Below are 20058 nucleotides of genomic sequence, written 5' to 3'. Positions count from 1 at the left end.
TACTATAAATTATAGTTCTTTATTTTTCTACTATGCAATTGACTTCAAGTCTCCCTTGAAAATGATTGGTAAAACCCTAAACAGTGCAGGCAAATGAATTTTAACTTTTCTAATGAGGTTTTTTTTTTTTTTCCCCCCCATTTGCTTTTTGGATATTGCTTTGTAACTTCAGGGCTACTATTTGCATCTCATGCTGTATCATTTGAGCTTCAAATAATATATGTGAACTTCAGACTACTTTAACTTTTAAAAAGAGCTCTTTTAGCTCATGTAGCTTAGAGATCCATGACCAAACAAGACTTAGACATGGCTGCATCTTGGTGCTCTGATGAGATTGCTGATTGTTGATTCTTCCTTTTTATCTCTCTCTCCATTTGTTTCCTTCCTCCCTGGCTCCTCTCTTTTCTTTTTCTGATTTCCTCCCTGTTTCTTTTTGATCACATGCCTGCAACCCACCAAGCTCCTTTATCCGTGGAATTCTCCGGGCAAGAACACTGGAGTGGGTAGCCATTCCCTTCTCCAGGGGATCTTCCTGACCCAGGGATTGAACTTGGGTCTCCTGCATTGCAGACAGGTTCTTTACTGTTTGAGCCATCTTTACGCTTCTTTATTTTCTGTGTGAACTTCATTTTTATTAGCTCTTTCCCCTGGTAGCAGGAATGATAGTGACCAGAAACTCAAGATTTAGATGGTACTTCAAGCTCTTGAAAGAAATGGCAATCCACTCCAGTACTATTACCTGAAAATTCCCATGGACAGAGGAGCCTGGTAGGCTACAGTCCATGGGGTCACAAAGAGTCGGACACGACTGAGTAACTTCACTTTCAAGCTTTTGACTATAGAACAAGACTGATGCTCTCTCTTCAGTTATCCACACGACAAGCCTTAGAGATGATCTGATGGGGCCACGGTGATCTGATCATTATGCTCAGATGCATAGAGTGCTCTTTGGCTAATCCCAGGATGAATGATCTATGGAAAGGTGGGAGGCAAAGTCAACCACACTCAACCTACAAGGGAAGTGTTCCCCACAGTAAGGGAAGATATTTTATAAGAAAGAGAGTCATGGTAGATCAAATAAGTAATAGTACAAATGAGCTACACAATTCTGTGGGTCCCATACTCTTCTGTGCTGGAGTAGCCTTTATATTAGGGCCTTTACCAAATATGCAGAGCTTCCAGCATCTTTGTTCTATTGTTCAGTCGCTAAGGTCATGTCTGACTTTGCAACCCCACGGACTGTAGCATGTCAGGCTTCCCTGTCCTTCACTATCTCCTGGCGTTTGCTAAAACTCATGTCCATTGAGTTGGTGATACCATCCAACCATTTCATCCTGTGTGGTGACCTTCTCCTCCTGCCTTCAATCTTTCCCAACATCAGAGTCTTTTCCAGTGAGTCAGTTTTTTGCATCAGATGGCCACAATATTAGAACTTCAGCATCAGTCCTTCCAGTGAATATTAAGTGTTTATTTCCTTTAGGATTGACTGGTTTGATCTCCTTGCTGTCCAGCATTTTTGTATGTATTTATTTAAAGTTTAGACTTTAAATACCATCTTCTAATACTATTTTAACCAATGTTTGCTCTATAAATATGTCTCTAATTTTATAGAAGAAGGGCATTTCTCCTGTAAGGTAATTGCAGAAATACCTGCTAGTAATTACTGGGAGTGGCATCTCTCTCTCCCTGTTTGTGAGAGGTGCAGTTTGCTGGGTGCATCTCTAGCTAAGTGTTCTTTAAGTTTTTAAAAAGTTTACGGTAGATGAAGCTTCAGGACCAATGGGCTGTGCCATCAATTGATCTGAGACAAGTTGCAATCTTCTGCAGTAGAGTTTGGTTTTTTGAATAATCTCATTCAAATTGTCTGCCTTTGATTTATTTCCATTTAGAGACATTTACAATCAGTATTACTTCCTGGGTGGCTCAGATGGTGAGGAGTCTACCTGCAATGTGGGAGAGCCAGGTTTGATCCCTGGGTCAGGAAGATCCCCTGGAGAAGGAAATGGCAACCGACCCCAGTATTCTTGCCTGGAAAATTCCATGGACCCAGAGGAGGCTGGTGGGCTATAGTCCATGGGGTCGCAGAGTTGGACACAACTGAGCAACTTCACTTTCACAGTAATTACTGGCAGTTCTCTTTTTTGATCAATTTTTGTTGCTTATAAAGTATGTCATTAAGTGTCACTACAGTTCAGTCTCCCAATTCTGAGGGTTGGCAAAAATAAGTATCTCTGTGCATGAGCAGCACATCATAAGGGAATTGCTCTTTTATGATTAGCTGTATTCATTTTTTGGTCCAGAATTCAATCAGTGACATACTTTCTTAAGCTGTAAATTTTAATAACCTTTTAAAAATGAGATAAAGTTTAATTCTTCTAATGATGTATGCCATGATTCTTATTTTGAATAGCCAATGAAGTTAGATCCTGCAATAGTGTTTTCTTTTTTAAGATCACTGAGAAATGTGATCAGTGTGTGTGAATCAGTGCATATGTGTTCATGTGTCGTAAGCAGAGGATGAGATGGTTGGAAGGCATCACACACTCAATGGACATGAATTTGAGCAAACTCCAGGAGATAGTGAAGGACAGGGGATCCTGGCGTGCTGCAGTCCACAGGATCAGAGTCGGACGCACTTAGTGACTGAGCAACAATGATGAGCCACAGCTGAGGGTAGAGTCAAGTGGTCCCACTGAGGCGGTGGGAGGAAAGTGGGGTAAAGGGGGACAAAATCCTGTCCATGCTGCTGCCTCATTGTGCTGACCCCTCAGTTCAGATGCTCATCAGTGCCTTACATAGTATCCAGTCCTTTTGAGAGAAGAATGGCTTTTGCAGTAAGCCAAACTATCTTACTGCTTATTGTTTTAGTCTTCTATGCTGTGGGATACAATAGCACCTGGAATTCTAATAATTTTTATTCTGTACAAATAGAATTCTGATTGTATATTTTGATTATATTTCATTTGATATAATTCATATGGTACCCCAAAATTTAAAGGAAGCACAAATTTCTTGAGAAAACTACCATTAAGATTTTGATGAGGACTTTTTTCCCCCTTCATGTCTCTTTCTTCCTCCTTTGCCTTCCTTCCTACAATTTTTACATAAATGGGATGATAAATGCTGTTTTTTCACTGTTATCTGAAAATGCCATGAACTTATTCAGTTCATCTACTAAACTTTGTGATAAAGTTAACATTTCATAGATTCAGTGTTATTTGTGCTGTGATCAAATTTCATTTATTAATTTTTTTTTTCCAACCACCTGCCATCTGTCTATTTCAGTAGTTTTGTTTTCCCAGGAGTTCTTGCTCTTGACTGTCTCTATATTTCTATATTCTTCCTCTCAGGCAGGGTCCTGAATTAGGTCATTTTTCTTCACGTCACTCACTGAGGCTGAGCTCTGTCACCTACAGCAGTGATGCTTCCTAAGCCCAGTAGAAACTGTGTCTTGGGGCTCATTGCTCACTGGACCCTACTGGTCATACTAGCAAGCATTCTGTTTCATTAGTCATCTCTCAAGGCATCTCACACATGCCCCATTCCTTCCCTTCTCATCAGCTATAAAGGTCTATTTTCTCCTAGCTTTATTGTATAAGGGAACTCAACTTATTCCCCATTTTCTCTGAAGGGCGAGTGTTCATATGGGCCAGCTCTGTCCTTCCTCTCTGGACCCCTTAAGAGCTTATAGGACAAGTTCTTTCTAGGAAACTCTTGCTAATCATCCCAGATCTCTCTTTAATTGGGGCCTAGTTTCTCATGCAGCCCAGAAGTGGAAAATTTTGACCTCCTTCTGTCTGATCCCAGACCTTGATCCCTTCTTCCAAGCTGTACTGTTTCCAGCTCCAGTAGTTGTCTGCCTTAGGAGAAGAAATCTGTTGGAGGTGTCCTGAGAGGGTGTCCAGACTTCTTCAAATCTCCAAAATTCCTAGAATGCCATCACCCCACCCACCACAAATACGGGAAGAATGTTTTCCTGTTTAATCCTTACAAAAACTCTATAAGAAAATTTCTATTTATCACTAGTGTATTAAATTCCTCCTTTAGAACTTTGAACTAAAAGAAGAAATTAATACTTGAGAGTAGCAAGAAAGAATATCAGTGATAGAAGATATTTCTTCATTCAGAAGCTGAGTTGAGGTGCTGCCATGATGTAATTTCTCTCGAAGATAGAAACTATGTCCATTGTCTGCTTCCCAAATGATAATAGGTGAAGTTTCAAAGTAGTTTATGAAGCTCTGGAATGCTCTATGGAGCTCTTCTAGCTAGAAGATCTCTGTCTTTCTTGTGTTTTCCTTCCATAGGCTGTTTCCTAAAAGTAGAAATGTGCCATCATTCTGTTCTAGAGATCCTCATACATCACAAAAGTCTGTCCTACTGAGTTCCCACAATGCTGTACAATTATTCTCACTATACAACTGGAGGCAGCTGCTACTGTCAGAATCTGGGTTGAACATAACTCTACTACGCTGGAGGTCTGGTCTCATGAAGAATAACTTTGAAAACTAGACTTTGTTGACTGAAGAACACATTTAACTATTCTTTTCTCTGTAGGCTTTTCCCTGCCTCTCCAAGCTTTATTGCTACTTTGTATTACATTTTATAGCTTTGTCTCCTCCAATAGGCTTTGAGATTCTCCTGGGCTAGGAATGTATCTCTGCTTCCTGAGAGCCTAAAACTATGCTTGCTTACAAAATGAATTAGACGAATAATTGAAATTGACTACATCATATTCCTATCAAAACTCCTCCAATGACCAGAATGGCACTTAGAAAAACAATCCAACTTCCCAGTTGTAGTCTATAAAACACCTGGTGACCAGGACATAGCTTGTTTTTCCAGCCACATTTTGCCATTTTTTGTTCCACGTCATTCTACACAAATTGCTATTCTTCGACCACACCAAGCAGGTAACAGTCTGTTCACTTATGGGGAATTTCACTTAGGTATGCATTATACGCACAAATATTTCCTCCTGAACATCCCAGAATGCTGATCCATGGCTCAAACAAAATCAGCTCCAGAGAGCATCCAACCATGCTACGAGTTTTAAATTGGGCTTGGAAACCTTCAACCTTCATGCTTGAAGACCAAGAAATCACAACACCTAAGTCTTCCCTGGAAATTTTGATTTCTCATCTATAAAATAAATAGATGATCTCCAAAAGGCCTTTCTGAGTCCTTGGTTTAGATTCATTTTTGAAGGATAATAATGATTTATTTTCTCCTTACTGATTCATTCTAGGCATTATGGAACTAAGGAATGATATAATATATAATGAGTTAATTCTACAGGCCATTTCTTTTTAGTTGACTGAGGCAACCGCAGTATCTTGCATTTAACCTCACAATTGAATGAAGCTCATCCTATCATACTCTCTATCTCTAAGGGAACTTCAAGGCTTAGAGAAATCAATAATAAAGAGCTTATTAGTGACTAATCTCCTCCTTGACAGCAAAAATAGATATACCAGTTGAAAGAGTAAGTTTTTTTAAAGCTCAACAGTTTCCTCACAGATGTAACTTTACTTTTTCATGATCTGGTACTCATCGTGGGGCTCTGACTTTTAGCTTTTAATTTTGATTTCTTCCATGCCATCAGTATTGGTCAATTTCTCTCTCTCTCTCTCTCTCTTTTTTTTTTTTTTTCTGTTTTCTTGTAGACATTTGATCAGCCTTGGGTCAGTCTTGTGCATTAAGGTCTTCTAAAGTGCCTGCTTGATTATTCATAGAAGCTGTAAATAAGCATCTATCTCATTCTTAAACTTTTTCTTGCCTGAAATGACTAAAGTGTGTTTTTGTTTGTTGGTTGGTTTGTTCTCTTAAAGACTTTGTAGCATGAAGAATCTTGGCTTGGGGTAAAAAAAGATCTGAGTTTCACTGATTTCTGTGACTTTAAGCAACTGGCTCAATTTTCATGAATCTGTTTCAAATTTTAAAAAAGTCTTGTAGGTAGTTAGGACTTCAAGTGTCCTCTTCCCTTTCAAGTACTTAGTAAGCACACAATAATTTCAGAGTCTGCATTCCTTAATGTAACCTTTCCCACTCTCTTTTTTTTAAATCATGAATTCTCAGGCTTCATTTTATCACTTTAAATTTCTACCGTATTTTTCTTTTTTTTAAATATTTTTCATTTATCTTTATTTCCAAATAGATTACCCTAATTCAAATAAGAAGATTTGTATAATATTTCAACTTCTTCTCAGTCTAAAGATTAGGTATACAATACAAAACACATTTTATTTAAAGGAAAGTGAAGTGAAAGTCGCTCAGTCATGTCTAACTTTTTGTGACCCTATGGACTATATAGGGTCATAGTCCATGAAATTCTCCAGGCCAGGATACTAGAATGGGTAGCCTTTCCCTTCTCCAGGGGATCTTCCCAACCCAGGTCTCCAGCATTGCAGGCAGATTCTTTACCTGCTGAGCCACAGGGAAAGCCCTTGTGAAACAAATTGCCACTGATATTCCCAATGCTAGCTAATCCAGCACATGTCAACATTTGGGGGTTAAGCTATTGTTACTAATAGGTCTCCTGTTTAAAAAATAAAATAAAATAAACAGAGTTTGAGGATGATTGATCCTAAGATTTATTCTCAGTCAAAATGAAACAGTTGTGATTTACCAAAAGGGAATCAAGTAGATGTGTAAGAGCAGAGATGCTAGTGCTGAATAGATTACGTAGACCATAATTTCGATTCCATCACTTTTTTGGTATGACCTTGGAAAACTTACCTAACTACTGGGCCTCAGTTTCCTCATCTGTCAAGTGGGAATAAAAAATAGTAACTCATAGAATTACCATGGTCTTGAAATGTGTGTGTGGATACATTACACATACATACCTAGAAGAGTCTTAGAATGTAGTAAGCACATATATGGTTTGTGTAGTAAGCACAAACCATGTAAGTGTCAACTGTTATCATCATCATCATTACTATTACTATTTCTAGTTTACCATGCCCACTGTAATTGATAACGTCATGTATTAAACAACAGAAAGTTGATTTCTGGTTCACATAAAAATCCACGCTGGTGGGTTGTCAGAGGGGAAGAGTATACCTGCTTTAGGATGTTGTCTGTGGACCTAGATTTCATCTGTTTTGTTGATTTCCGATTACTTAGGGCAGGGGCCAGTAAGCTTTATCTGTAAAGGGCTGATGGTAAATATCTTAGGCTTTGAAGGTCATGTGGGTTTTTGTTGTTTCTCTACTCCACTGTTGCCATGATGACACGTGAATGAATGGCTGCACTGGTGACCACCCTGACCTGGCACGATGCTCTCATTTATGAGTGCTAACTTTGTGCTGCCACAGCCATTCCAGCCTATGGGAACAGGACAGGAAGAAGCAGAGGGCAACGTCCTCCTTTTAAGGGAATCATCTGAAGTTTGCATACTTCATTTGTCATTGTCCCCTGGGTTAGAATGCAATCACATGACCAAGCCTGACAACAAAGGAAGCTGGAGTGCGTGGCTTGATTACCATATTCCCAACTAAAAGTTGGAAGAGTCTTGTATAAACCACAAGGAAAGAATGGATGTTGGGAGATAGCATTCCTGATGTAAGCTGAACAAATGTTAGAGTGGAAATACATTTATTTTCTTGGAGAAAAAAGTAATGACCAGTATGGTTCTTTATAGAGTATAATATATACAAAGTATATTCACATCCCTTTTGAAACTTGATATTTTCAACTATTCTGTAAAATAAGCAAGACTTCTTATTCCCAGTATCTGATAATATTAAACCTCAGAAAAGTGGAGAGCTTCCTCAAGGTCCCATTTTTGGTTGAGTCATACCTTCAGCTACAAACAACTTCACCTGTTCTTCCTGCATCACCTAAATTTTTTTTGTTAAAAAAAAAAAGTTAAATTTTTGTTGATTATTTTCAAGAAATCAGCCCCTGATACTCTGTGATGAAACGGGAATAATGGACAGAAAATATATTGGGTGTTTTATTTTTCCATTGCTGTTGTGACAAATTACAACAGACTTAGTTGCTTAAATACATTTAGGATCTTACAGTTCCATAGGGCAGGAGTTCAACACAGATCTTTCTTTCAGTTCAGTCACTCAGTCGTGTCTGACTCTTTGCAACTCCCTGGACTGCAGCATTCAACACTTCCCTGTCCGTGACCAATCCCCAGAGATTGCTCAAACTCATGTCCATCATGTTGGTGGTGCCATTCAACCATCTGATCCTCTGTCATTCCCTTGTCCTCCTGCCTTCAATCTTTCCCAGCATCAGGGTCTTTTCCAATGAGCCAGTTCTTCACATCAGGTGGCCAAAGTATTGGAGTGACAGCATTAGTCCTTCCAATGAATATTGAGGAGTAATTTCCTTTAGGATTGACTGGTTTGATCTTTTTGCTGTCCAAGGGACTCTCAAGACTTCTCCAACATGACAGTTCAAAAGCATCAGTTCTTCAGTGCTCAGCTTTCCTTATGATCCAACTCTCACATCTGTACATGACCACTGGAAAAACCATAGCTTTCACTATACAGACCTTTGACAGTAAAGAAATGTCTCTGCTTTTGAATATGCTGTCTAGGTTGGTCATAAGTTTTCTTCCAAGGAACAAGCATCTTTTAATTTCATGGCTGCAATCACCATCTGCAGTGATTTTGGAGCTCCCCAAAATAGTCTCTCACTGTTTCTACTGTTTCCCCATCTATTTGCCATGAAGTGATAGGACCGGATGCCATGATCTTAGTTTTCTGAATGTTGAGTTTCAAGCCAACTTTTTCACTCTCCTCTTTCACTTTCATCAAGAGGCTTTTTAGTTCTTCTTCACTTTCTGCCATAAGGGTGGTGTCATCTGCATCTCTGAAATTATTGATATTTCTCCCAGCAATCTTGATTCCAGCTTGTGCTTCATCTGGTCCGGCATTTCTCATGATGTATTCTGCATATAAGTTTAATAAGTATGGTGACAATATACAGCCTTGACCTATTCCTTTCCCGATTGGGAACAAGTCTGTTCCATGTCCAGTTCTAACTGTTGCTTCTTGACCTGCATACACCTTTCTCAGGAGGCAGGTAAGGTGGTCTGGTATTCTCATCTCTTTCAGAATTTTCCATAGTTTGTTGTGATCCACACAGTCAAAGGCTTTGGCATAGTCAATAAAGCAGAAGTAAATGTTTTTCTGGAATTCTCTCTCTTTTTCAATGATCCAGCAGATGTTGGCAATTTGACCTCTGGTTCCTCTGCCTTTTCTAAATCCAGACTGAACATCTGGAAGTTCACGGTTCATGTACTGTTGAAGCCTGGCTTGGAGAATTTTGAGCATTACTTTGCTAGCGTGTGAGATGAGTGCAATTGTGTGGTAGTTTGAGCATTCTTTGGCATTGCCTTTCTTTGGGATTGGAATGAAAACTGACCTTTTCCAGTCCTGTGGCCACTGCTGAGTTTTCCAAATTTGCTGGCATATTGAGTGCAGCACTTTCACAGCATCATCTTTTAGGATTTGAAATGGCTCAACTGGAATTTCATTACCTCCACTAACTTTGTTCGTAGTGATGCTTCCTAAGGCCCACTTGACTTTGCTTTCCAGGATGTCTGGCTCTAGGTGAGTGATCACACTGTCATGGTTATCTGGGTCATGAAGATCTCTTTTGTATAGTTCTTCTGTGTATTCTTGCCATCTCTTCTTAATATCTTCTGCTTCTGTTAGGTCCATACCTTTTCTGTCCTTTATTGTGTCCATCTTTGCATGAAATATTCCCTTGGATCTCTAATTTTCTTGAAGAGATCTCTAGTCTTTCCCTTTGTATTGTTTTCCTCTATTTCTTTGCACTGATCACTGAGGAAGGCTTTCTTATCTCTCCTTGCTATTCTTTGGAACTCTGCATTCAAATGGGTATATCTTTCCTTTTCTCCTTTGCCTTTTTGCTTCTCTTCTTTTCATAGCTGTTTGTAAGCCCTCATCAGACAACCATTTTGCCTTTTTGCATTTCTTTTTCTTGGGGATGATCTTGATCACTGCCTCCTATACAATGTCATGAACCTCCTTCCATAGTTCTTCAGGCACTCTGTCTAACAGATCTAGTCCCTTAAATCTATTTCTCACTTCCACAGTATAATTGTAAGGGATTTGTTTTAGGTCATAGCTGAGTGGTGTAGTGGTTTCCCTACTTTCTTCAATTTAAGTCTGAATTTGGCAATAAGGAGTTCATGATCTGAGCCATAGTCAGCTCCTGGTCTTGTTTTTGCTGACTGTATAGAGCTTTTCCATCTTTGGCTGCAAAAAACATAATCAGTCTGATTTCAGTGTTAACCATCTGGTGATGTCCATGTGTAGAGACTTCTCTTGTGTTGTTGGAAGAGGGTGTTTTCTATGACCAGTGTGTCCTCTTGGCAAAACTCTATTTGTCTTTGCCCTGCTTCATTCCGTATTCCAAGGCCAAATTTGCCCATTACTCCAGGTGTTTCTTGACTTCCTACTTTTGCATTCCAGTCCCCTATAATGAAAAGGACACCTTTTGGGGGTATTAGTTCTAGAAGATCTTGTAGGTCTTCATAGAACCATTTGATTTCAGCTTCTTCAGCATCACTGGTCAGAACATACTTGGATTACTGTGCTATTGAATGGTTTGCCTTGGAAACAAACAGAGATCATTCTGTCATTTTTGAGATTGCACCCAAGTACTGCATTTCGAATTCTTCTGTTGACTGTGAGGGCTACTCCATTTATTCTAAGGGATTCTTGCCCACATTAGTAGATATAATGGTCTTCTGAGTGAAATTCACCCATTGCAGTCCATTTAGTTTGCTGATTCCTAAAATGTCGATGTTCACTCTTGCCATATCCCGTTTGACCACTTCCAATTTGCCTTGATTCATGGAACATTCCAGGTCCCTATGCAGTATTGCTCTTTACAAAATCAGACTTTGCTTCCACCACCAGTCACATCCACAACTGGGTTTTGTTTTTGCTTTGGCTCCATCTTTTCATTCTTTCTGGAATTATTTCTCCACTGATCTCCAGTAGCACAGTGGGTGCCTACCGACCTGGGGAGTTCATCTTTCAGTTTCCTATCTTTTTACCTCTTAATACTGTTCACTGATTATAATACCAGTAATAAAACTAGTTTGGCTGAGCAGAACAACAAATATAAACATTTACCAGCCCTTCAAAAGCAAGCATACAGGAGCACTGAATTTGATATGTGTGCAGAGGATAAATCCCCAGATCCCATCTGGATGAATTTATTCACCAAAAAGAAAAAGAAAAAAATTTAAATGCCTTTTCATAGGTCTTCCCTGGTGGGTCATGGTAAAGAATCTATCTGTCAGTGCAAGAGACAAGTGCTTGATCTCTGATCTGGGAAAATCCCACATGGTGCAATGCATCTAAGCCAGTGTACCACAACTATGGAGTCTATGCTGTAAGCCTAAGATCTGCAACCACTGAAGCCCTCGCACCCTAGAAACCATGCTCAGTGACAGAAGAAGCCACTGCAATAAGAAGCCTGCCCACTGCAACTGAACTCTTCACAACCAGAGAAAACCCACACAGCAGTGAAGACCCAGCACAGCCAAAAATAAATAAAATTATTTTTAAAAGCCTTTCACAAAGGAACACCTAAGCAATCTTTTCTCCATTCTGCTGCTGCTGCTGCTAAGTTGCTTCAGTCATGTCCAACTCTGTGCGACCCCAGAGATGGCAGCCCACCAGGCCCCGCCGTCCCTGGGATTCTCCAGGCAAGAACACTGGAGTGGGTTGCCATTTTCTTCTCCAATGCATAAAAGTGAAAAGGGCAAGTGAAGTCGCTCAGTCGTGTTCAACTCTTAGTGACCCCATGGACTGCAGCCTACCAGGCTCCTCCATCCATGGGATTTTCCAGGTAAGAGTAATCCTTTATAAGGAAAAGCAAATTACCTCAGCATACTATAGTCATGAATTCTTCATGTGAAAGAATGTCTTCAGTTAGTTTTGTGGCACTAATCTATTGCCACAAAATATTTGATAACCAGATTCTTTTCATATAAGACAAGAGAATAACATCCCAGTTTACATTGTGGGATTTCTCAAGGATCTGTGTTCATCTGAAAATAACATTTGAGTTCTTGTAATAGAAGTGTATGGTGCATACAATTGTTTAGTCCTAAAAAGCCTCTTGATGAAAGTGAAAGAGGAGAGTGAAAAAGTTGGCTTAAAGCTCAACATTCAGAAAACTAAGATCATGCCATCTGGCCCCATCACTTTATGGGAAATAGATGGGGAAACAGTGGAAACAGTGTCAGACTTTATTTTGGGGGGCTCCAAAATCACTTCAGATGGTGATTGCAGCCATGAAATTAAAAGCAGCTTACTCCTTGGAAGGAAAATTATGACCAACCTAGATAGCATATTCAAAAGCAGAGACATTATTTTGCCAACAAAGGTCCATCTAGTCAAGGCTATGGTGTTTCCAGTGGTCATGTATGGATGTGAGAATTGGACTGTGAAGAAGGCTGAGTGCTGAAGAATTGATGCTTTTGAATTGTGGTGTTGGAGAAGACTCTTGAGAGTCCCTTGGACTGCAAGGAGATCCAACCAGTCCATTCTAAAGGAGATCAGCCCTGGGATTTCTTTGGAAGGAATGATGCTAAGGCTGAAACTCCAGTATTTTGGCCACCTCACGCGAAGAGTTGACTCATTGGAAAAGACTCTGATGCTGGGAGGGATTGGGGGCAGGAGGAGAAGGGGATGACATAGGATGAGATGGCTGGATGGCATCACTGACTCTATGGACATGAGTTTGAGTAAGCTCTGGGAGTTGGTGATGGACAGGGAGGCCTGGTGTGCTGTGATTCATGGGGTCGCAAAGAGTTGGACATGACTGAGCGACTGAACTGAACTGAAGGAATTGGATTTGGCATAGATTTCACCAAGTTTCCCTTGTATGAGATTTGAGGGAGAATTGAATAAAGGGTCTCTTACCTCCAGTTCCTAGTTGTACGTGCTAGCTAGCAAGAACGTGATTTTTCTAAAAGCAGATTCCAGAGTTCATCTTCTAGTCTTTTGGCTGTCAGTAATTAGTGGGTATAGGGGCAGCTGACTGTGATCTCTGGATTACTGGTGTTCATGTCTGTTCTGCAGCGTGGCCCGTGTTCACAGGTTGCTGCTGTGCAGTGAGTGAATGCTGCACAATGAGATGCAGGCTAGCGTATATCTAGTGGTGGTTGCAAGGGTAGTAGCTTCTTTAGGGAGTCAGTTCTTTTTTGGTCTGGAGACTTCCCAAGAGACTGGCCTGGAGCTTGTTCCTTCAGCCTTCTAACAGCTCTATCAACACTTCATTTCTTGTGCTAAATTCATTTCATTTTATAAGGAAACTAGAGTCCAGGGAAGGGATTGACTTGCTCAGAATTAGACACCTTTGTAGTAGAAGAGTTGAGACAAGAACCTAAAGCTCCTCACTGCCATTTGAGTATTTTTCTACTCAAGCATCCATAGCCAAGGGGGAAAGAATTCATACAGGACTTCCTGTATCACTTCATGGGTGTGAGTGGTGCGTGTGTATGTTCTGTAGACCTGTCCAGAGCATTTGTATGTGTCAAAGAATGGGAGGAAGTGAGTTTAAGTTTGTCTGAATGCACATCATTGTCTATACCTTTTTAAAATAGGTTAGTTACCCTCTGACATCTTCCTTTAATATGAAAACCCTGTGGCAATAGAACATTCAATCCCTTTAGTATTATAAACTTATCAGATTGATTTTCTTTTTTTCTATACAGATACCAGAGTAGCAAAAGGGTGATGGAGATGCAACTGGGATTTGATTTGAAAGTGATGCAAGAAAAAAAATCAAGGAAAGAAAGACAGAGCTCCTCGTCTTGACCTGTTGCATCTAATTCCTTGCTTCCCTGAACCTGTTTCATTCTTCTCCAAGGAAAAATTGATAGATGAAATTAAGCTTCCTTCTTGCCCAAAGTTTGATGTAAAGAAATTCTCAAATCCTGTAATTATCCCAAATGTGCCATAGCACTTTAGTTTCAACAAAGGGTTAGCAATCCTGGCAGGTAAGAAGAAATGTGTCTGTTAAGGAGAGGAACATGGATGAATAAAAGAAAGAAAAACACAGAAAATGTTGGAAGGAAATGATACAGTTAATACTCTTTGCAATCATTTGCCAAATCCACTTTCATCGAGTATCTGTTATGTGCAGGCTACTGTCAATAAAGACATCAGACAAGCCTTTGTTCAATGCTTTGCAGAAATCAAAAGTTTCTGATAGTTTTCTAAAATGTTCACTAAGAAAATCTGGCTGACTAGCAAGAACAATTCTAGATGAACCGATGTTGGCCTCTATTGCTCACAACTTATTTTCTGAAGCACATACAAAGTCTCTGTTCAGTTATTCAGTATAGAATTTGGCCTGAAATCAACAACAGAATACATCAGTGAACAATTTACCAAATATTTCTTCTACTTTTGTGAAATCAGGCAATTGTCTGCTCTCTATCATTTACTTTTCTAATCTTCTGTGATTGTTAATGTTCCCTTTGGGTGGATCAATATACTAATTTGCAAGTTTTCTTAGTAACTTGATTTGTATTTAAGGAATTAATGAAATACATATTTATTGGGAACTTTGTGCTAAGAGAGGCACTGAGGCTTCAGCAGTGAGCAGAGAGTACAATGGTAATGCTCAAAGATTTGACCTTCTAAGTGAGCAGTAATTAGTTGCAGTGAATGGTGATAGCACAGCATGTAATGGGTGCCTAAAGCCAGATGGAAGTCCTCCCAGAAAGAGCCATAGAGTCATCGAGGCCAGACCTCATGCAGAGCAACCTGAACTCCTGTGTATCCTCCTCACTTACTTTGCTTTTCAGTGTTCTTATTTCAGTGCTAGTTCTGCCTTTTCTCACTTGTTGGTCACTCAGTTGTGTCCAACTCTTTGCAACCCCATGGACTACAGCACACCAGACTTCCCTTCGCTATCTACCAGAGTTTGCTCAAACTCATGTCCATTGAGTTGGTGATGCCATCCAACCATCTCATCCTCTGTCATCCTCTCCCCTCCTTCCTTCAGTCTTTCCTAGCATCAGGGTTTTTTTTTTTTCCCAATGAGTTGGCTCTTTGCCTCAGGTGGCCAAATTATTGAAGCTTCAGCATCAGTCTGTCCAATGAATATTCAGGGTTGATTTCCTTTAGGATTGATTGGTTTGTTCTCCTTGCTGTCCAAGGGACTCTCAAGGGTCTTCTAAAGCACCACAATTTGAAAGCATCAGTGCTTCAGTGCTCAGCTTTCTTTATGGTCCAACTCTCACATCTGTACATGACTACTGGAAAAGCCGTAGCTTTGACTATATAGACCTTTGTCAGCAAAGTGATGTCTCTGCTTTTTAAGACACTGTCTTGGTTTGTCACAGTTTTCCTTCCAAGGAGCAAATGTCTTTTAATTTCATGGCTTCAGTCACCATCTGCAGTGCTTTTGGAGCCCAAGAAAATAAAGTCTGTCACTTCCCATTTTTTCCCCATCGATTTGCCATGAAATGATGGGACTGGATGCCAAGATCTTAGTTTTTTGAATGTTGAGTTTTAAGCCAGCTTTTTCACTCTCCTCTTTCACCTTCATCAAGAGGCTTTAGTTCCTCTTTGCTTTCTGCCACTAGAGTGGTATCGTCTGCATGTCTGAGGTTGTTGATATTTCTCCCAGCAATCTTGATTACAGCTTTTGACTGCAGTCTTTTCTCACTATCATCCTTTAAAGAAGAGAGAAATGAAGTAATAAGTGAGAAATTTTGATTGTTTTTTCATCTAATCCTGTATTGTCTTAATCAGGCCCTATCCAATTTTTTATCTTCTTGCTCTGTATATAGTTTACTTCTACCCATGTCCCCCTTTTTGTGTTTTGTTTTTTACAAGTCTTGATTATTAGAGAATCTGTCCTCTTTTTTCCTTTTCCATTATTCCTTGACTCTTGGTACTGGTCTGAGCCATCCCTATCTAGCCAGATGTTCTTTAGATATTTTTTGCGTATATGTGGTGTAGGGCCAGTCACTGTGCTGAGAACCATCAGGGAAGTAGCAGTAAACAAAACCAAGTCTCTGACCTTCTATGGGGAGAAAAGGCAAAAACAAAGTAAAAAATAAAAATACAGTATGTTAGATGACAATAGAAAGTGCCATGGTGATAAACAGGAGCAGAACAGTGAGTGTCAAGGGTGTGGGTTGCAATTTTAAGAAGAGCCAGGCAAGCTGACACTGATTAGGTGACCTTTGAGAATGACCTCAAGGATGTGAAGTATTTTACTCACACTCTCATTTTTTATCATTGGCTCTATGCTCTTTCATTCATCGTTTGCAGGTAAACTAAAAACAATTATCAATAATTATATATTACAAAACTATTATGGAAAACAAAAATACAGAGAAAAAGGAAAACTGCAAATACTCAGATTCCCACCGTTTACCTAGGGGTGTGTGTGTGTGCATGTGTGTGTCTGTGTGCACACACATAAAAATGAGATAAAAATCTAGTTACTCTTTGGAAGATGTGTTTTTCACTGATATTATGCCATGGACATTTGTAACAACATTTTGAATAAATAAGCAGTCCTCTATTGTTCGGCATTAAAAATAACATAAAGGAACAATCTTATAATTAAGTTTAATATATCTATCACTAAATATTTTCTTAGCAGAAATTTTTAGAATTGTTGATACGAGTATATACAGTTGGCCCCAGAACAACATGGGTTTGACCTGAGCTGCTTCACTTAATGCATATTTTTTTAGGAATGGATATGACAGTAGCACATGATATGTAGTTGGTTGAATTTATTGATGAGGAACACAGATACCTAGGAAATGTGAATATGAAGGTTCTACTGTTATACACAGATTAAATTTTTTTTCTTTTCCATTATTGTTTATTACAGGATATTGAATATAGTTCCCCATGCTATACAGTAGGACCTTGTTGTTTATCCATTCTAGAGATAATAGTTTGCATCTCCTAATCCCAAACTCCCACTCCATCCCTCCCCTGCCCTTCCCCTTTGGCAACCATAAGTCTGTTCTCTGTGTCTGTGCATCTGAACTTATCTATGAAACAAACATTTGTGTCATATTAAAGATTTCACATATAAGTGATACCATATGGTATTTGTCTGTCTCTGTCTGACTTCACTTAGTATGGTAATCTCTAGGCCTATCCATGTAGCTGCAAATGGCATTATTTCATTATTATTTTATGGCTGACTAGTATTCCATTGGATATATGTACCACATCTTCTTTATCCACTCATCTATTGATTGATGTTTTAGATAAAGAACTTATACACAAGCTTTTGACTACAGAGTGTAGGTCTTCCTAATGTCCACATTATCCAAGGGTCAACTGTATTTTAACAGCTGATTTGTACTTTTAAAATTGCTCACCCTGAGATGAAAGAGCCTGTAGTTGGAGGATGGTGCCCAGGTGTAGTTTCCAAGAAAGCTCAACAGATGTTGCTAGCACTTCTATGACCCCATGGACTCCACTTCAAAGTGAAGGTGAGCCTTTAGTTGGGAGAGGCAGCTGGAGGCTGGGGACAGAATGTACATAGTTAAGGAGGCTCCAGCAAAAACCTGGAATTAGGGAAAGACCAGCACTTCCTCTTGGAGAAGGCACTGGCGATCCACTCCAGTACTCTTGCCTGGAAAATCCCATGGATGGAGAAGCCTGGTAGGCTGCCATCTGTGAGGTTGCACAGAGTCGAACACGACTGACACAACTTAGCAGCAGCAACAGCAGCACTTCCTCTAGTCATGTCCCTTGTCTTCTCATAGTGAGGCATGCCTGACTTCATGAGGGCATTTTTCAGGGTTTTAGGATATAGAAATAATGATCTTTGTAGCTGATTTATGTACTTTTATAGATGCACATTCCTGAAGGTCAAAACCTCCTTGTTCAATCACCTCACTTACATTGGTTTTCTTAGGCCCATATAATTTCAAATATACTTAGCTTTATGATGTCTTTTTAAAGAAAATGATTTATTATTCTGAAATGGCTTTGCCATAAAGATGTGAGTGGATTGAAAGTCTTTAAGCCTCAAGAAGGACTTACTTAGAAACTCTGTAATAAGCAATTCATATGGTTCTTGAAACTGCAAACCAAAGCTATCCTGAAAGAGTGCCTTTCAGAAAAATAGTGTGTTTGCCCCCTTTCTGCTATCTGGATTGCCCTCTGAATAGAGAAAGAAGGAGGCCTCAGTGCAGAGAGTTTGTTGTCATGGTCACTACAGATGAATTTCTATTTGTGAGGACCTGACATGCAGGAAACTGACAAAGCAATATAAATGTCTTTAAAATGACCTTTTGTAAGTGGCTTGAAGAATAAAGATGATCTTAGCTTGTCTGAGATTTATATGTGAAATTGCTTTAGACTAAAAGGTTTTTGGCATTCCGATCATTCCATTTCTCCTCTTCTACCACCAGTAAGTTCTTTGGAGTTAACCTATTGCTTGGGAAATCCATGTGAGGGTAGAAGGATGTGTACAGATGCAATGAAAGGTACACTTACCGAGGTGCACTCTGCTTTGAAGAGAAAAGCACTGCTACGCCCACACTGAAACGTGTTCCCTCCTGGCCATGGAGTGCTAGAGTGGGATGAGCCTTTGGGCCAGGGAAAACCTCAGTACATATCTTGGATCACCATTTATGAGCCTGAAAGTCAAGGGAAAATTTTAGCTGCTCAGTCATGTCTGACTCTTTGTGGTCCCATGTCCAGGCTGTTCAGTCCATGGAATTCTCCAGGTGAGAGGACTGGAGTAGGTAGCCATTCCCTTCTCCAGGGGATCTTTCCAACCCAGGAATCAAACCTGTGTCTCCTGCATTGCAGGCAGACTCTTTACCATCTGAGCCACCATTTATGATCCTAGTAAATTCCTTACTCTCTCTGATCCTGTTTCCCCCAAATTGTTTGGGAATATGTGGATAATAGTAGTTACTTGGGAATGCTGTTGGAAAAATGAAAGGAAATGATTATGCAAAACCTTGTCTTAATGTAGTCTCATTCCTAGTCTGACAAATAGGACTCAGAGGATATAAACTTGAAGGACGATGAGATACATATTTTTTTCAGGCTTGGACATTTTTTTCTAGAAAATATTCTCATCATTCAGGATCTACCCCTCAGCACTTGATTTTCCTCTATATAGTACATCAATTGTAAACTTTTCAAGGGTTTATTCTACTGACAGGGACTTGATAACTATCATAATTGCTGAACTAAAGACATATTAACTTGGCAATTTAGAGGTTTTAAAGGTACTAAATTGCCATGAAGAGGAACCATTGGAAAGATCATATAGCTGTTGCTAACTAGCATTATAATCTGGTTCGCTACATGTGCAAATTCAAAAGATAATCAGTGGCAATGCAGTGAAAAGTTCTTATCTTCCAGGCCTAGAAAAAATTATAAGGAGACAAGAATTAAAAGGAGGGAAATGGAATCTTTTAAGGGAACTACACTGAAAGTAAAAATGAGAAAAAAGAAATGAAGAGAAACTTCTTACTAATGGTATGTACGTGCATGTATGTATGTAGGCACAAGTATCTCCTTTTGTGTAGACTGTTGATACATAGCATAATACTGCACTGGCTAAAAAATTATGAAAAACCCAAACAAACTTTTTGGCCAACCCAGTAGTTAAGAACTCAGTTTCAGCATCAGCTTAGCTTCTAAATGAAGTTTATCACCCATTAGACATGCAGCCTTTGTGAAATCACTTTACCTTTCTGACTTGAAGTTGCTTCACCTGTAAAGGAAAATTGCTAACAAAATCTGACTTCTAAGGGGTCTGGGGAACATAAATAAACTAATGTATGTGGAATGCCTAACACATTGAAATACTCAAAAATATTATTTTTTATTATCATCATTGTTATGAAGTTGTCATTATTATTGAGGTATGAAAATGAGCTAGTGTCAGTGAGCTGACGTCTGACTTCTGCACAGACTATTCTGATGATGCTTTTGCGGTTCTTTTCACTCTTGAATTTCCATTTCCTCAATAAGAAAATGTGATGCTTGGTCAAGATGGCCTGCACTTCTCCCAGCTCCAAATGTTGTCTTCTGT

Source organism: Bos grunniens, chromosome 26, assembly GCF_055505025.1.
Source record: "Bos grunniens cultivar Pamir isolate PY7600 chromosome 26, Bosgru_T2T1.0, whole genome shotgun sequence".
Lineage (NCBI taxonomy): Eukaryota > Metazoa > Chordata > Mammalia > Artiodactyla > Bovidae > Bos > Bos grunniens.
The sequence above is the reverse complement of the archived record's forward strand: the minus strand, read 5'-3'. Positions refer to the sequence as shown.